This window comes from Apteryx rowi, unplaced genomic scaffold (genome assembly GCF_003343035.1).
Source record: "Apteryx rowi isolate R43461 unplaced genomic scaffold, aptRow1 scaffold_629, whole genome shotgun sequence".
Taxonomy (NCBI): domain Eukaryota; kingdom Metazoa; phylum Chordata; class Aves; order Apterygiformes; family Apterygidae; genus Apteryx; species Apteryx rowi.
This window is the reverse complement of record NW_020450904.1, coordinates 17,120-37,125: the sequence shown is the minus strand read 5'-3', so window position 1 is coordinate 37,125 and position 20,006 is coordinate 17,120. Positions and strand designations below refer to the sequence as shown.

At 40.4% G+C, this 20,006-nt stretch overlaps 1 protein-coding gene across 1 annotated transcript in view; it reads right to left on the bottom strand.

Annotated features, from left to right (window-relative positions):
* The window catches only part of LOC112974826 (pinopsin-like), a 91,015-nt gene that overhangs the window by 61,111 nt on the left and 9,898 nt on the right, over positions 1 to 20,006 (bottom strand). The gene's annotated exons all lie outside the window — the stretch shown is intronic.

Below are 20,006 nucleotides of genomic sequence, written 5' to 3'. Positions count from 1 at the left end.
AGTCTTGGAATTTCATGAGCCTTTTCCAGTATTGCATTGACTTTTAGACAAGCAAGATTGGAAGCCCAAAAATGAAGGAAATTTTTGCACTGCTGTTCCATCAGCCAGATATATCTTCAGTTCTGACCATATTTACAGGACAACAACAGACAGCTCTTGGCATGAATTTGATATGGCAAGTCACAATTTTATTTACATATATATCATATAATCTGGCAAGTACTGATTTAGCATTGAAGCCTAGGCACCGGGAACCACCTGTATCCTCCAGCAGAAGATTTTTAAATCTGGGCTGTAGGACATTTCAAATCTCTTTTCCAAGGTTTGAGGACCCCACCCTCTTTACACCTCCTTTGTGGATTTGCATCACTGGTTCTTAGTCTTGACTTAGTGTTTTACAGCTATTTTTCAGGTTTTCCCTCTCCTTACAGCTAATCCTTGGCCACACAACACTGGATACCACTTCCTGGGACTTATTGCACAAGGTACTTTTTACAAGAAATTTAAGATCTTCTCTAATGGGGTCCAGACTCTTCCCTTTGGTCCTGTAAGATGAAAAATCCAAATGGATCTACACCAATTTGCTCTTTTCAGGAAAATTTCTTCTTGATCCTTGCTAATACTAACAGCCAAGCATGCAATAGTATGAGACCTATCCTGCCAAATTCTCCGTTTCTGAGTGAGTGGTTCCTACTACCTGCAAATCCGAAAACAAAATAGCTGATCTTCAGGGGAATCCACAGCTGTAATCCATTTTTTCCGCTTTGGACTATCAGTTTCTCCCGGAGTTCCTTCCTATGTGTGGGATGGAGATGAGTCACAGACTCACCAGAGGATAGCGCTGGTCCATCCCGTCCCTGGCCAAAACACCCTTCCCCCACCATACATACCCCATAAGCAGTGGAAGATCCTCCACCGACACACAATTTCAATTCTCCTTCCCCTGAAATTCAGGCACTAATTTCCTGGGGAGCTGAACACAGGCACAACCGCTCCTGCCATTCTGACAGCAATTTGCAGCCACTTTGTGCAGAGCTGGTGTTGGTAAAAGACCCTGTGGGAGTGCAAGCACTGCTTGCAGAAGCAGAATCCCTTACGTCTCCGGGAAAGAGAAGAGGAAAAGGCAAGAGGGAGTGAGAAAAAGACAAGTTTTGATGAAGAAAACATGCCTTCTATTGCAAGAGCCCCTAAATTCTTTTCTGTATATAACTGGGAAGTCAGATCTACGAGGTGGGTACACTTACGGCTGTAAAATGATGCAGGTCCACTGAGTTCATTTGAATTACACAGTTTAAGAGTCCAGCTTTAAACCTATTTAAGGCTAGACTATCTACTTTAGAGGCAGTGGAGACTTTGTGTGTGATCATTTCTTATGTAATGTGATTTCCCACATAACATATGACTGCCCAGCTCTTGAAAGCCTTTGGCCATAATTCCTGCATTAAACTCATATGTTGAGCCAGAAGAAAAAAATACTGGGTTCTGAATTACAGACTCAGGAACAAAGAATCTACCTAAAGAATCTACTCTAACTATCAGAAACATTTAGCTCATATGGTAAAATCCAGATCTTATATTTGGAACATAGGCCCCAGTAAGATGACCTAGATCTGTTTATGCATTTCAGATTAGACCATCATGGACTAATATGAAGTAATCTTGGAAACCAGAAATCTCTCCCCTCCCAGCTGAGTGCTCTACAGCTAGGTTATATTATTCTTGCTTTATCTCTGCTGGTAACTGAGGGCACAAGGAACCTGTTTTTAACAAGCAGAAAATATGTATTTTTGCCAAAAGTATTTTACAGTGTTGTGGGTACAGAGTTGCCTAGAAAATCCACATACGGTGCTCAGACTTCCCTAGCTCAGGATCCTGCTTCCTGAATGGAGGCTGGCCTCAGGTAAAGTCTGGCTGCCCACTCTGCTGCTTGTCCCTATGGCTGCACTATTATCCGGTAGCTTCTCATGATTTGTATTGTCATGATTTACAGTATTCTTTTTCATTCCCTCACATTTTTATCTACTAGCTAATAGAAAAAAGAATGTTCAGCTTTTTTTCATGCTGCTATTTATGATGAATGCCTTTATGGCACTAGTGGATCTGGAGGTAGTCACAGGCCATGAATACAGGGCTGCTTGCTTTGAGCCGAAGAAAACTTCTGTCTTTAACTTACATAGAAATAATACTCAGTTATTAAATTAGGACCATGGCATTGTCAGCCAAGAATTAATCAAGTATTAGCAATCAGACAAAAACACAAAAACCCTCAGGCGTTTTCCTTTAAATTATAGCAAATAATTTTTCTTCTCTACACAGAGGAAGATTGCAGACTCTTAATTACCCATCACGGCAAGAGCCATTTCATCTTTACTCACCTTTTATTATTGAGTTCCACTGACAAGACACATATTACATTATTCTCTGGAGGACAAGAACTGTGATATATAGAATCCCAAACCAGAGGAGTTCCCCCCTCCCCCCCAAAATATATATATCAATATTTATCTTTTTTATTTTTGTCACAGTAAGACTTAAGGCTTGTTCTATACCTGAACTTTTTAACACCACTGAAATTAATACCAGGCTACATTGACTTCTAGTGCTTTTCAAAACAAGTGGAAAAGAGGAAAGCACTAAAGGGGCAGTTCATAAAAGATACTAAAAGTTAAAAGAATACAATGAATTTCATGCAAAATATATTAAACTAGGATATGATAGCTATTTAGGAAAATTACACATACTTCGAAAGAATGAAACTGGTGCTTTGGAAGGAAGAATAGGGTGAAATTAAGAAGCAAAAATAGAAGAAAAATAAAACAGATAATTCTTTCCAACAGTGAAATTCATTAAAATGAAATGGTTGGGAGTAATAAAAGCACCTATTTAGCCGGGTGGGGGAGAAAGAGACACAACAGAGGCTACAACATCCATCTCCCCATCTATTTTACGTGACCTCACGTGGGGTACACACAAAGTTACATGTGCTGTGACCCTCTGTGCCCTGACACTGCAGCTCCAGCCAACCTTGCTGATGAAGGACCTTTCATCCTAACATAGAAGTCAAGACTGAACAAAACTAACATAAGATACACGTCAAGAAATAACCCTATTCCAACATTGTGGCAGATTATGAGCCCTGATAACTCTCTGCAGTTTCTGTTTGCTAAGAATATCCTCAGTCTTTCAACTTAAGAAAGAAAATTTTCCAGTCTGATTCTTTTATCAGTCCCATAGCTGAACCCTGGGAAGTTACCACTATGATGTGATCAACTATAGCAGATACAGGCGTAATTTGTTGGACAGAACCAACATAATTTCTTAACAAAGGCAAAAATGGGTTTTGATATACAGTATCTAGTTTGACACTGGGTGGAAGTAAAAAAACATAAACCAGATACAAAACAGATATTGAATGAGCTGTCAGGAGAAAATAGGAGCTCACTGCTGAATACCAGGAGTTAAGGACAGTTTACTGCAGCACTTCCCTGGACCATACTGCTAATTCCTGCGTAGGGACTGTGTTCCTGCAGCACAAGATTTTCCTGCAAGCTTATTCCCTGTCTAGGCAAGGAAAGAGTGGGCAGGAGCCCATTGCTGGTGAAAGTGCATGAAAAGCACCATGTGCCTAAACCAACTCTTATGCTTCAGCAGCGCTCCTGAGAATTTTTAGGTTTAGTCCTGAGGACGGGCTTCCATACACTTTTTTTTTCTTTGTCCTGAAAAGTTTCTGACGGTAAATGAACACATTTCAGTAGTTTCTCAGGAAGTCAGTGAATACTCTGTGGACTGTGAAATGATCTGGTAATCCTACTTAGATAAAGTAGTAAAAAGCTTCTTATTTTTCTTTGTGCCTCCTACCTTTGCATATCAAGAGTTTTCTTAATGTCAAATGCATTTAACTGTTGTGGCCTTTGTCAGAAACCCCAGTCATCTGGTGTTCTGTTCCACATCATATCTGTTGCAGTCATGTGAGTTACTGAGAATCTCAGCTTTAAGAAAAAAATTAAATAAATAAATAAATACTTCAGAATCGTGGTTGATGAAAAAGACTCCACAGTCTTAATAGCCAGAAAACAAATTTAAAAAAATCATGAAAGTTATAAAAAGAAGAAAATAATTATAATTTTAAAGCTAATTACAATGCTTTAGCCTAACATTTAATTCTTATTTTACAGTAACATTTGCAACTGGCTAGACTGCATATATGAATTTCAAATGAGTAATGTTTTCTAAATTACAACAAAATTTAGTTCAGGAATTCTACATCTAATTTTAATCTGTCTCCAAGAAATATTCAGGGGCTTGAGCTGGTACCAGGCCATGTAACTCTACAGAAGTCAAAGGCAGTAAGAAACTTAATTTTCTCCCCCAACATTTCAAGCATAAACAGGCACAAAGCTGGCTTTCTCTCTAAACAGCACTGAAAGATGACACAAAAACCCTTTTTAAATTGCATTAGAGGAACGAATTGTTCTTTAAAAATTAGCGGTGGAAATAAGTGACTTAGAGACAAGCTGGGTCTGAGACATGAGACTCTTCTACACAGCAATGAATTGCAGTGAGTAGATTGCAAGAAATTCAATTTCAAGTCATAAACCAGGACAGACATCCATTTATAGCATTACCATCTGAGACATTATCTACTATTTACTTTTATTAAAAAATCTGTACATTTCTTCATGAAAGCACAGCACAGGGAGCATTGCACTAGATGGAAGACACAACAAATCACTGAGCTTTGTTCCTCTGAGCCCCAATTAAGAGCATTACATTTTCATATTACTTTTTGCTGTTTTACACTGCTCACTGTGATGCAGTAATTGGAAACAGGTTGCCAGTGGCCTGAGGGTTATGAAAAACTGAGAATTCCAGAGATTCAGCCTGTACTGGGTGTTTTGACTGATAACTTATGTACATTTGCCCTCCTAAAGTTTCTTGGTCATTATCCCACACCACGATTAGGCTCCTGGATGATGAAGGTTGCATGACGTAATGCATATCCTACACTGTATTCTTGTTTTCAATAACCAATAGCAATGAAAATAAGCCACAGATAAGCTCTGGCAGACTGGGCTTGGAGGAATGCAATACCACCTTCTTCCACAGGAAATTAATGGATCAAAAGTCAGTGCAAGCTCTTAAAAAAGAGAAAGGTGATTTTATTGCACAAAAAACTCCATGCAAGTTCATTTTACCCACTCACGCTCATTCTCTCTTGGCTTTCATTGATTCACATTCTCATGCCCACAAACTCACAAGCACAAAGGTGCTTGTGTTCAAGAGGTCTGGCCAAGACCACTTTTTTGCAACGGGGAGAACAAGGGACACTAGYTATCAAGTCCTCATTATACCTCTTGGGCTGTTCTTCTCCTTGTCAACAAATTGTTTTTTGGAGAGAGCTTTTATACCCTTTCAGGTCCACAGTTAAGTGGTCTTTTGCTTGAGAATCTTGCCCACATCAGCCTCTATACATCTCAGGCAAGGTTGCTGCTCACTGTTTCTTTTTCCTTGTTTGGAAGGTATGCCTGGAATATACTCACCTTTATGCGTACTGTCTCTTCCCACAGTGAGCTAACAGGGAAAGAAATGGCAAATGAGATGTGTGGTACCCTTCCCTTGTTGCCATCCTCCTAATGTTAGGGTGCAGGGGCCTCTGCTGTTTAGTCATTTGTGCTGTGGTCTTATCAGCGCAATGTCCTTTGGGCTTCACAGAATCAATGTTTACCTTGATTTGATAACTGGGAACTCTTTATCTATACAGGCCATCCTTTGAACTCTTGTTCTGCTGTTTCTTCTGGTGTTTACATGTTTCCAGTTGTGTATCATTCATAGTAATGTTGATAATTCCCTTACAAGTCTCTACACTTCTGAACGCCAATATAGTCCACAGCCAGACCAAATTCAATTGCTGAAACTGAGGCAGGGATGAGACTCAGCCATGCGGCAGACACGAGGCAAGGGAGCAGCAGTCTGCCCCAGCTCTCTGGCCTTTGCCAAGCTGCTGCTGAGACCCAAGCCATGATGGAGCCAGCTTTGCACTGCTGGGTACCTATAAGACTGTTTTCCAGAATCAGCCACCGAGGGCCAATTACAAAAGCAGGAAGGAAATAAAGTGGATAGGAAGTGCCAGAGTTCCCAAGCACCATCTACAAATCCTCTCCTAACTGCAGCAGGACCTGCCAGACGCAGAGGTTGATGCTTCCCACCACAAGCACTGCACAAGCCCAGAGACACTCTGCACTGACTGCGTTATTTCCCACCTGAACCGTGTGAGGGTCACCGCCCTGGCCTGCTCGCGCGTGTCTTCTGGGTTTGCGTGCTCAGGGTCTGCTGCCACATGCTCCGAGAGAGCTCAGTGCAGCAGCAAACAACAGCAGCTCTGGCATAGCATCCCATAGCATCCTCATAGGCAAGCTCAGGAAGCGTGGGTTAGATGAGTGGACAGTGAGGTGGATTGAGAACTGGCTGAATAGCAGAGCTCAGAGAGTTGTGATCAGTGGCACAGAGTCTAGTTGGAGGCCTGTAGCTAGCGGTGTCCCCCAGGGGTCAGTACTAGGTCCAGTCTTGTTCAACTTCTTCATCAATGACCTGGATGAAGGCACAGAGTGCACCCTCAGCAAGTTTGCTGATGATACAAAACTGGGAGGAGTGGCTGATACACCAGAGGGCTGTGCTGCCATTCAGAGAGACCTGGACAGGCTGGAGAGCTGGGCAGAGAGGAACCTCATGTAGTTCAACAAAGGCAAGTGCAGGGCATCTGCACCTAGGGAGGAATAACCCCATGCACCAGTAGAGGTTGAGGGTTGACCTGCTGGAGAGCAGCTCTGCTGAGAAGGACCTGGGAGTGCTGGTGGACACCAAGTTAAGCATGAGGCAGCAATGTGCCCTTGTGGCCAAGAAGGCCAATGGTATCCTGGGGTGCATCAGGAAGAGTGTTGCCAGCAGGTCGAGGGAGGTGATTCTCCCCCTCTACTCAGCCCTGGTGAGGCCACATCTGGAGTACTGCGTCCAGTTCTGGGCTCCCCAGTACAAGAGGGATGTGGCACTACTGGAGCAAGTCCAGCGAAGGGCCACAAAGATGATTAGGGGACTGGAGCATCTCTCTTATGAGGAAAGGCTGAGAGAGCTGGGCCTGTTTAGCTTGGAGAAGAGAAGGCTGAGAGGAGATCTTATCAATGTGTACAAGTATCTGAAGGGAGGGTGTCGAGAGGATGGGACCAGACTCTTTTCAGTGGTGCCGAGCAACAGGACGCGAGGCAATGGGCACAAACTGAAACACAGACACTTCCATCTGAACATGAGGAGAAACTTCTTCACTGTGAGGGTGACAGAGCACTGGAACAGGTTGCCCAGAGAGGTGGTGGAGTCTCCTTCTCTGGAGATATTCAAAACGCGCCTGGATGCAATCCTGTGCAATGTGCTCTAGGTGACCCTGCTTGAGCAGGGGGGTTGGACTAGATGATCTCCAGAGGTCCCTTCCAACCTCAGCGATTCTGTGATTCTGTGATTCTGTAACATAGCTACGTTCCCTCAGTGCCTGTGGTTTCAACTACTAAATGTGCTGCTCCATCAGCTGGAGAATATGATGAGATGCTCTATGGCACTATGAGATGAAGAAATAAGTAAGTAAAAAGGAGGAAAAGGTCCTTGTGACAAAATACACCCCAAGCTGGGAATGTTGGGGTGGAGGGGAGATATTCTTATGCAATTTCTTCTGGCTGAAATCTTTCATTGGGTTTGCCCAGGTACTTAGAAGTAAACATAGAACAACAGTGGTAAGAGTGGTACCACAACAGTGGTATCAACAGAACAACAAAAGGCTCCTACTACCTCAATTTTAAGGTTTTTGGTTCAATTCCAAGTTGTGCTACGAAATGGTATTATATAAATATATTTTTCAGTTACATAAAACTAGTTTGATGAGTGACTCAGTGCTGTTTTCAAAGGAAATATCTTTCCTGAATTTAAATGAGAGCATTTCTATTAGCTTTCTATAGAAATAAAACACTCTAACTATGAAAATGAAACATAAAAAATTTAAGCAATTTAAAAGATATGACCTTTCCAAAATATTTGTACTTCTATATCTCCTTAGAAGCCTCTCATATCCTAATATCACCCCTCAGGGAATAGTCATGGAATAGAGTTTTTAGGTCTCCTGTGTTTATAAGATAGGTTTGGAAGCAGTGAGAGGAGAAAAAGCAATAAGCTCTCTTTCTAATGATAGCTTAATCTTCAGGTGAAATTTTATCAACTTTTGGCCAAAATACCTAACCTAACACCTGCTACAGAATAAGAGACTTTACAAATGTGCAAAGGGAGCAATCTGTTCTATTAGCTTTGTTCCTTGCTTTTATGCACCATTTAAGTTAATATTAATAAGCAAAACTACTGGACTCTGCTTATCCTAAAGATTAAAGCTTTTCTTCCACACAAATACAGTCATTTCCACCACAGCAGTTACTGCCATCACAGACTTTCTCACAGGTGAGAAGGTAAGACTATTATAGTGATAAAAGTACTATTTTTCAAAAGCTGACTCACTGAGCAGAATAGGGGGGGAGCATTTGCTTACCTGGCAGCTGAGTTCTCCACAACAAATGAACATGTTTGCAAAAATCAGAAGCTACTGAGGCACAGCATAATAGGGGAAGAAAGAACAAAACTAGTTCATTGTTTAAAAAAACTGTTCTATTTTGTTTTCTAGTTCTGAGTCTTATAACTCCAGTGGTCAAGATAGGTCAAGATAAACCTGTCTCATATGCAATCTCCAGCAAAGTTTTGCAGGTTACATTTTTTCTTCTGCTGGGAGACTGGAGTTGTCACAAGTGTTAATGAGGATGTTGATCAGTCTGCAAAATCTGGGACTGGCAGCAGAGAATGAAGCAAACTTACCTAAATTAATAGAATCTCACTTTAATTTCCACAGCTGCTAGGGCTAGTGGGAAAGTGGTATCAAATGAGTAAATCTGAGAACGAAACAAGTGAGACATCAAGGATATGGAATTTCACAAAACCATTTTTAACATTTTTTCTTTTTTTTTTCAGAAGAGAACCATAAATAAAAATTCAGAAGAGAAGCAAAGGGGCCTGGAGATTGGAAAGCTGCTTATGTGGCTGCTGTTTCTTCCCCTCTGACCCCCAGTAAATTATCTACTTTTTCCTTTCCCCTCCCCAACAACAAAAAGATTTTATGGGCCAGACTCTAGCTGCTGACAGATTTTGGCAGAAGACTTCCCAGAGTTGAGATGAATAGAGTCAAAATAAGCATTGCCCTTGGTGGACAACTAACCGTTGCTAGCCCAACTAGTCCGAGGTTTACAGCTCTGTATCTACACATCAGCAACTGAGTAAGTCACAGTAAATCATTTTACAATACACTAAAATCACAATACAAGTATAACAACTTCTCATAAGTTCAGTGCTTGTAGAAGGAATATGAACTGCAGGCCTGTGCATGAATGTCTCAATAACCCACAGAAGCGGCTAAGAATGAAATCTGCTTACAAAGAATGACAGGCTCTATTTGGATATTCCTAGCAAATATTTTAATAATAAAGACAGCATAACTGATCAAAATAATCAAATATTCTTATCTTTGATAACTCTTATTCTAGCTGAATACTCACACATGTGTTAGTGATCAGATCACTATTTTTTTTCCGATTTTTAAGGCATTAAAAGCCCTTCTATTGATTTGAAATAGAGAAAGTATTTCCAACAGTCATTTGTTACACATCAGCAGTTACAGCCAGTGTTTAAATGCTTGCAGTCCACACTTTCAAAATATAGGCTACTTCAAATATCAATAATTCATTTCAAATATAAGTAAATAAACCAATAGATATTTATCTAATGCCTGTAATTATTTGTTGTTCTTTTTCCTGTATAGCTTGCAGTTGTGAGTCCATTAGAGTAGGAAATCATTCTTTTCTCTAAAGAAAACTCTTTCCACTTGATTCTAATAGGAGAATCAGTTTAACTCTGACTTCTCTAAAAGAAATTGCTAAGAAAACACTGTTGCAACCAAGCCTGCTGCGACAAATCTGACAGCAAACATTACTGGTCCTGTTCAGTAAATCTATCTTGGTCTTTTCTCAACAATCATCTCTCCATGTCCTCCTTTTTATGATATAGCCTTCCTATTGTGTTTGTCTAGTGATACCTTCAGTACAGGCAGTATGTATTACTTTTATGGAAATAGGAAATAGTAAAGAATCATCTTTTTTCACCTCCCCCTGCATCCTCCCCACCCCTGCTGATTTTTTTTTTTAAGTGTACTTGTGCCTTAGGGGTGAGCTTAACTGTTAGCTGTGTCTTGTGATTTAACGTTCATCACCAGGTATTACCATGCTTTTGTGCTATGTTATTAACCATCTGCATTATCCATCATTCAACAAAGGAATAACTGTTCCTAATGGCACAAATATAGAAAAGAATTCCCTTTTGCATCTGAATGACATCAGCACAGTGCTAAAAAGCAATATTCGTTTCAATCTCACTTTCCATATGTTGTGCAGGATCCCTTTGCATTCTGGAAAGCAGGGCTACCACATGCAAATTAAACCTCCTACATCCACCACCTCATTATTATTGTACTTATCCAGCTGCCTTTGGAATTCAGACTGAGAAATAATGTCGGCACTAGATGGAGCTCCTATACAACAACATCACAGGAGAAGACATGGGGGTTTGCATGCATGTGGAAAGCGGGAGGGATGGGCAGTGCTGGCTTGGCTGGAGGATGCCTTCAGGATGGTCCTGTCTGGTGCAAAGCAGGTCCATACYCGAGGTGTCTCGCAGGGGCTCCTGCCAGCACTGCTCCTCTGCTTTCCAAATGTGGGACAGCCCCGGGACTTCCTGCATGCTGAGCATCCCCATGGATTTAACATGTAGCAGGTAGCTTCAGGGTTTGCCTACATGTGGGAGATAGCATATAGCAGGCTAAGAGGTGAATTTACAACGTACTAGCATCTCTCAGCTGGGGAGCCAAGGTTCTACCAGATCACAGCTAGCTAACTTCCTTTGTATGAGCCTTTGCTTTTTCATTGAATGCACCAGCTCATTTTAAAGGCATTTTTCTACAAATTTTAGAAGAATTCTAAAAACCTATTTTTTCATTGGTTACCATTCCTATAAATAGAACACTCTACAGATATATACTCTCCTGAGTCAAGTTTCTGTCACAAGCTTTGATAGTCACATTTTTTCTTATAATACTGTAATATCCAGTCGCATATGTGCTAATATGAACGTAGTGTCAAAATATGTGTAGCAACCTTTCTTCTGCCCTTGAGCCAAGAGTTTCTTGTACAGTTTTACAGACCAACAACGTCACATTCTGCAGAGGTGGGAAGAAAGAGTGGCAAGAAGGCTGCTCCTACCTCTGTACGAAATGACTGTGCTGGCTAAAGGATGTGCAAAGAGAAGTGGTTCTCCATTCCTTAACTCTCAAAAGGGCCATAAAAGAGGAAATCCTTTGTTACTTCCATTAAGAAATGGTTTGTAACTGATGCAGATGGAATTCCTTTTCAGCCCATTTCATCCATCCAATGAGTCTAATCTGCAATACTGGATCAAATGGTAGAAATTACAATGCAGAATATAATAGTGGACATATAAGGAGGTATGACATATTGGGAAAAAGCCAGTATGGCTTCTGCAGAGGGAAATTGTGCCTCACTAATCTCTCAGAGGTCCTGGACAATGCCGTTGAATATACAGACAGGAGTGACACATTCAATAAAGCCTACCTGAAATTCCAAAAAGCTTTGGCTAGATCTCACCACAAAAGTTCTTAAGGAAAGTAAGCTACCTTGTAATAAGAGAGAAGATCCTTATATGGATAAATAACTGGTTAGAGGCAGTAAATAAAGATCAGGAGAAAATAATTAGTTTTTTCAGTGGAGAGTGTTGGCCAGCAAAGTCCCCTGTGGATCTGTCCTAGGCCCTGTGTTATTCAACATACTAATAAATGATCTGGAAAAGATAGCGAAGAGTGAAGTCTGCTGATTATAGTACCCTGAATAACTCTCAATCAACAAAAGCTGACTGCAAAGTGTTGCAGAACAACCTCATGAAACTGAGTCACTGAGCAGATGAAATTCAGTATTGATGTAAACTGCCATATGTGGAGAAAAACAGTCCTAGCTTTAAATACACAGTGATTGTTTCTGATTGACTTATCACTCTGGAAAGAGAGTTATGACTGATAATGCTATGAAAACCACTTCTACCAAGCACCAATGCTCAGTAGCAGTGAGAAAAGCAAACACCAGGGATTATTAGAAAAGGAAAACCGAGAAAAGAATAGAAAGCATGAAAAAGATGGATGGGGGCTGATTATTTGCTATTTCTCATAACACAAGAACTGGGTTATCAAATGAAATTAGCAGGCGGCAGATTCAAAACAAACAAACAAGGGAAGGTGCATTTTCCATAGTACACAGTTAATGTGTGGAACTGCTTGATATATTATACTGTGAATATCAAAATTTTGCAGGGGCCTAAAGAGCCATAAGACTAAAGTCTGGGAGATAAATCCAGGAAGACTATTAGACTCAACAGTACTACTTCAAGCATGAAGTCCCTACATCACATATCACAGGCTGCTAGGACTGTGTACTGGAAAAATACCACTGTATGCTGAAGGTTATCATAACTTTTAAGCTTAGCATTTTAAAAGCTTAACTGTACAACATATCTTTGAATGGCAAATATTTAGTATGGATTTATTATTTTATTTATTTGTTTGCATTTATTTATTAATATTAATTTGTATTATAATTATTATTTATTTAAATGATAAGAAGCTGCAATTACAGAATAATAAAAGACAATTACTTGCTTATATCTACTATTAATAGTTTTTTCCAAAAGGTCTGTGTGCTTTCAACCCCACAAAAGATATAAACAGTTATAAAACTCCTACTTGTTCTCCTCTTCAAATTCATTGTTAAACACCCCACGATGCTCTAACCAATAGAGAAAAAGAGCTGTATGGAGCAAAACAGATGGTGGTATGTCTACATTCTGCTCTTATCACAAAGAATATTAAGCTATGGCTTTGTCTTGCCTCGTAACTTGCTTTTTACCCATTACAAAAAGCCCATTTAAATCCTGACTGGCATATTTATCTGGCAGCCTTTCATTCTATTCCTCTGATGCAGTCTTTGCCTCTCACAAAGACATTAAATAAAAACACGCTTTCAGTTTTAAGAAATACACACAGTAAAACAATCCTCAGCATCTTCACGCAGCCATTGCTGGACCATAACCCTCTCGTGTTGCCACATGCTCTTTCTCTGAAAATTGAACAGACCCCCCAAAAAAAAACAATTGGCAGTTTTCATACCCAGGCAATTGAATGAAGGCAAAATGCTGGGACTTGTTACAAAGACTTGTATGGAGGAGAGCTGATTTGGGCATGGCACCCAGTGTATAGAATATATACATAATACACACCTACATACCGTGTAGATATTCTACCCTTGCATTAAGAGACAGAATTTGTAGCTTGTCATCTCTATTATACTACTCTCTACCCTATAACTGTTTGTAGTGAAACACTGCTGAACGCATACCAAGACACACAGCTCTACTGTCTGGATGCTGGTGAGCCTTCTCCATGTTGCTCCTCTTGCCTCTGCAGGAGGAGCGGGAGGTGCCACTCCCAATCCCCAGATGAGATCCTGGTTCCAGGGCATCAGGCCTCGTTTCATCTGCTGTGCAGCTCACTAACAACTTACATCGTTTCATTAGGGTGATTAAACATGTCAGTGTAAGAAGGTTTCCCAGTAACTTCATGAACAGCTTGAGCACAGAACAGAAATTATCCACAAAGTGTAAATCTGGTAAACAATAATGCTTCAGTGTGTACAAGCATGTAAGAATCAAGACTAATGCAGACCCAACAGTATTCAACGGCTGGGTGTTCTAAAATTTTCGTAAGTTCCAGCTGAATAGGGATTATCAGTGTTTTGGTAAAATTCATAGCATTTCTTAGCTTGAAGCAGATCTTTCCAGATGTTAGTGTGCTGTTTCAGTGCATTTCAGAGGTCCGTATTGGACTCAGGCAACAGAAATTTAGGAATGAAAATGAAAGATATAGGAATTAGTTAATGGTTTTGAATCTTTGAAATAATTAGAGGCCTACTTTAAGCAAATTTTTGTTATGGTTGATTTTTAAAGATGATTGAACTATTTTTTATGAAAAACTTGCATGATCAACTCTCCTTTTTTTTTTCATTTTTCTGCTAACCATATGGTCTTAAATAGATTTTGATGGTTACAAACGTATATGAAACTCTTCAAATAATTCAGGTTAAAAAAGTTTTTGTCTATTGACTCCTTTGAAGCTTGCTCACTTTGATTCCTTCTTCCCTTTAACAGTTACCTGTCATTTCTGCTGTGGATTGCATTAATGATACCAATAAATAGAGGATCAGCACCTGGTAAATATCTGTCTCTAATAAAACACTACTGAATATGTGTAAAGACTTACAGGTTAGCCCAGGGAGCCACTAGACTTCTGCATTCTGTCTGCTTTGCTTTCATAAAGGATAGTAAAAGCTTGTATATGACCACAGGATGAGACTGCATTGCTAACACATGGCCTGGCAATGTTGAATGTGAAACAGGTTTAAGAAACTGTGAACAGAAGACATAACAACGTAATTTTGCCACATTTTAGGAAGCATTGTTGGCTGAAATTTTCCGCAGCAATTGAGCCTGAGGCTGATAGCTGGCATGAAAACCTCCAGCTGAAGCACTTGAAGTTTGGCAGTGTAATAAAACAACCATTTTAACAGATAGTGCCCAGATGACCTTGACTGGAGGAATTACTACCTAGAGCATGGAGAACCAAGAGGGGGAGGTCGACACCACCTCTGAACCTAAGGCTTCACCCTGTGACTTGCTGAGCACCCTTCTCTGAAGCCACGAGAAAGCCCAGTATCTTTGAGAGATGAGACCCATAATAAACCACCACCCCTCAGATGCCTGGCAAAGGCTGTAGAGATAGACCTTGTGGTACTTCCAGAAAATGAACAAAAACAGGCCGTGACAGGCAGGGAGGCAATGACAGAGAAATTGTCCTGGCAGCCAATCCTTTCCACGGGTATCTAATGAGCTCCAGCTCAGCTGCCTCTCCTGCCCCTCACCAGCCTTGCGCAGCACTGGGAGAGATGGTCTCTCCTGTAGTAGTCAAAAAACATGGACGCTTAATAGAAAAATAACAGCGGGATGTCAGTGTAATGAAGCAGCTACCTGGCGTGACACTCCCTAGCATTTACTGTCTGCTGATAACAAAAGCTCATCCTGCCTGTATCAATTAGGGAAAAATTTACAGCAGCCAGAGGTCATTTTCACTTAGTATTCCAAACAAACAAACAAATGAACGAACACACTTTCCTGCAATAGGAGGAATTTGCACTACATATGTAATAAATCATATTGACTGTGAAATCTAGAGAAACAATAAGTGGTTTGTGAATCAATAGAGGCTTCAGTTATTAGCTTATTTGTCATTTACTCAATCTCCAGCTTCAAAAACAGCTTCTCAGCTACTGATGCTACTTAGAAAAATACTAATCTAAACAGAGTAGCTCCATCTTTCAAAGAAACTTATTTTTCCATAACCAGACACTCCATTAACAAACTACTGCAAATGATTTTCTCATCTTAATAGACATTCTTAATGAGAAAAGCGGCAAACAAACTAACAGAAAAAAACCCTGGTGATTACTTTAAGTGTGAGGTACTGGACACAGTTGAGAAAAAAGGGAAAAAAAGTAAATTGCTAGTTATTACCTATTACTGTGTCTTTATCTGGAATTATGCCAATATCTCTTTTACTACACAGCATTCAACCTAAATGCTTTCTAAAAGGAATGGACAGAGAAAATGAATGTCTTCAGTTAAGAAAAAGACACTAGGTATATAACTTGGATTTAAATAGCCAGAGATAATATCTTCTCTCTAGTAGATTACAGGGACTACAAGGAAAATTTAAAAGTTTTACAAAAAAATATGCAATTCTATTTAGGTCTGACAGCACACAGACAGTCTTAAGAGTTAATAGAGGTTACCATATATATACAGAGCTCAATAGAATATGATTTAATAGCCTTTTAAAAGCGAACTCCAGCGTGCTCGGATGTACTTTTTCTGACTGAATACTGCTTATTCACCGGGGCCTATTTTATTTACTTCTACCCACTGAGTGCCCAGAGAACCAGCTACATTTTAATAACATATTTCTTCACATATATGTGGCCTGACTAAGGACACAGCTGGTTTCTGCTTTTTCCTAAAGTGATGTTAGAAAACCAACATCAGACATAGCATTGTCCAGGTTAATGCCATGACCCAGGATTAGGGAAGAGGGTCTGCAAACACAACTGATTAAGCTTAACTCTGCCAGTAACGCTGTTCCGCCATCTCATACAAGCTTATAGCCATGATCTTTAATTCTCAGTTCATTGTCAGGATAATTTTGCAAGAAATCTGCGTGGTCTTTGCCCTTAAGCCCCTTCCAGGGCTCTATGTAAAGTCATGTTATTTGTGTATTTCCTTGTCCCTAGCATTCTGCAACATGTGGCTAAAATGCCTAGCAATGTAACCTCAAGGAGGATGCTTCAAATCTAGATGGAGATTTGTAGCCTCCTGCCCATCACAGAAACTGTCTTTGGGCACGGGCAGCACACTTTGTACAAAGCAACAGTCGATGTCATGGGGACAGCCAGGAATAACGCACAAGAAAAGCCAAAGAAGTTATTGATTTCCTTATCAAATTCTTCTACGTTTCTGTCCCTCCTTCTAGGAAACTAGCTGGTTTTTCTACACACATCCAAACACACACAAGCTGCTTTCCACCCTTCCCTGTTGAAATCTCTGCATGTTTTTTGTTGTCTTTTTCTTTTCTTTTTTTTTTTGTCAGAGGATTAGGAAAATAGTCTCTAGATTATCATACGACAAAAGACGGCAGAAAACATCAACATTGGCTGACATAGGAAAACCTGGTGACTTAATCTCTGCTTGCCTGCCGGTGCGTGCTGAAGTGCATCAGCTATGGCTGTTCAGCACCCGCTCTAGCTCCTGTCTGAGCCACGTGCTTGACTTCCCTGTGTGTGGAAAGCCAGGAGAGGGAAGGAGGACGGAAGGGGGGGATTTTGGTGCACCCCACAGTCCCATCACAATGGGTGTCAAGACGGGGTTGAGGAACATGCCCAGATCCAGTGGGTGGGAAACAGCCTGGGGTGGTAATGCAGACATAGACTATGCACTATACAGCTGGATCTGACATTGTTTGGATCAACGTTCACAGTCTGCAAGCATATAAAAAACATAAGCAGATTGAATGAGACCTTAGGTGATGCTCTGCCCTAATAAATGCAAAATCTTCTCTTATCCTAAACTGGTGTTAAAGCACCTCCCACAGTGAGGTCTCTGATTTCAGGATTAATGTTCAAAGCACCACAAAAGCCTTCTATTTCCACTTTCTCTGCACAATATGATTCCTTGCCTAAGTTTCTTTTTTTTAATTTCAGAGGTGACAGTCTGCTTCAAGCATTTAAATTGCACATAAAAGTCCAATAGCTGTGCTCTTCAAATTACCTGTGGGAAGAGCAGACAGCATGTTGCCTACATGATGAATGTCAGATCATGTTCTGATGAAGGACTCGGGCATCTCTTCACGGAAACAAGGCAAATGCTTGCCAAATATCCACTCTTGGGCAACTATTCCAAGTGATTTAAACATTGTGCTGTGTGTAACGCCTACAGGAACCAGAAACAAATCCAGCACCCTGGAAGAGGATGCTCAAGTGGAGAGGGGATGATAAGGAAAGATGTGTAAAGGAAAGGAAGCAGAAGGAGCAACGAGTGCCCTAGTTGTGAGGGTCATCTCATGACTTCAGGGAGGTACAGAACAGATATCTACTCCTGAGCTTGTCATCCTGGGCTCCTTTCCATAGCCAGTGGAGATAAAGAGGCACTTCTAGGACACAACTCATCTCACCCTAAAGAGAACATCTCAAATACATCAAGCAATTTGCATGCTGGCAGTGCCTATTTGTTTTTCTATTGATTATAAAAGAAGCCTGGAGGATTGGAAAATGTCTGGTTTTAGTCAGATGATTCCCATATCTGTTCCCAAGGGGTTCAGCAGTTCATATTTCCACGTGAATGTGGCTCTCTCAAGCATATTTAATAATATAAAGTTACCTCATCAACTAATTAGTTAAATAAAAAGAAGGGCAGTCTAACTGCAGCCCCCTAGAGAAGGGATGCCAAAGGGGAATTCAGATTACATGTTATCTGTGTCTTCTCAAGAAGTCCCTATTTTTTTCCATTTACTATACAGTCTAGGAGGATATCAGGCACTTCAAGTGGAAAAAATCCAGGACAAAGTATCAACTATAACACTACACCAAAATAAGTAGAGCCCTCTAGGTAACAACAATATTCCTCCTTTTCTAGATAAAGGAACTGGAGGCACCTTTGATGTACTCTCTCTGGTTAGATCCCTTTTCTTTTCCCTTCTGTTTAAAACAGTAGCGTATTTCTGATATAGAACTACCACCTAGGAAAGCTCGCACAGGTAATGTTAGCTGCAGACATAACAGAGTCTAACCACTTCAAAGAGAGAACACTTTTGAGGCCCAAGGCAGAACTAAGTTTTCTTAAATGTTACTGATTAGTTGTGCTTGTTGTCAGCTTTATTTATAGATAGATTACTTTAAATCACATCCTAAGCCCATCTGAGAAAGGAACTATCCATGTTCAGTGGCCAGTCAAGGAACTAAAAAGTGTGGTTTCAGACTGGGAGGTGAATTTTTGCAGTATCAGGGCTCAGAAGACTCAAGCTCTTGCAGGACCAAGCCAAGCATGATTACGGCTTTGCTCCTGGACAAACATCTATTTTCACAAAAAAAGAGCCAGTCATTTCACCTGGAATCTTAACTGCATCTTATAAGCAAAGATCTTACGCTACACTAGACGTCTATCTCTAAATTTAAAGTGCCTTAGCTTAGTACAGCGAATCTAGGCCAAAGCATATAAAAATCAAGGCAAAAGATTAAGAGGAAAATTATTCATTAAAGGTCACAAAGAAATTTTCCCACTCAGGTTTAAAACAAAACCATGAGCAGTTCTGTTTTTCATTCAGTGTGTTCGCAAGGGACTAGATCAACAACTGCTTTAATGTGATTTAAAAGATTATCTACCCACATAGCTGGTTATGATGGCATTTCTTAAAAGATTCGTTTTGACCTCCTTATTTAGATAGGACTTTGGTTTGGCAAAACACATAGAGATATATATGTGCTTTACCTCAGTTTGAACAGGTTTCAGGATGTAGCACTCCCCTTGATATAGGGCAAAGGCAGTATGCGGACCTGGAAGACATGGCCTCACAGTGCACAGGTTACTCATGGCAGAGGCATGCCTATGCCCTCTTGCATAGCGATGCTCACTGACACAACACTAGTCTGAATTTTGTACATTTTTTAAAATGAAATATTGGAATCAACTTCTCAGGCAAACAGCCAGGTGTTTTAATTACCATGAGAGCTGAGGTACAGAGAAAACATACAATCAGTAGACACCTAAAAATACGAGCTAAGAGTTCAGCAGTCACAAAAACATCCTTGTTAGCAAAGTACCTTGAAGCTTGCCAGCGTTAGAATCTGGTGCTGGATTCCCTGAGCTGCGGAAGGCTTCATCTTTCCCATGTGAATTAATCTATTGAATATTTAATGCTGATATGGCATAAAGTAGCAGTTCTGAAAATGAACTCCAAAAGTCATCCAAGCTCAAATTCTGACTGTCCTATGTGTCTGGGAAGTCTACATTTGTGTAAAAATCCATACTATCTTGAGAAAGGATGAAACGTTTCTGAAAGTTTTCAGCTATCCAGAGATTTGAAGTGCTTAATAGGTCATTGGAGAAACTACAAGTGAGATGGTCAAAGCTGCACGACAAATTTAATTTTAGGACAGGATATC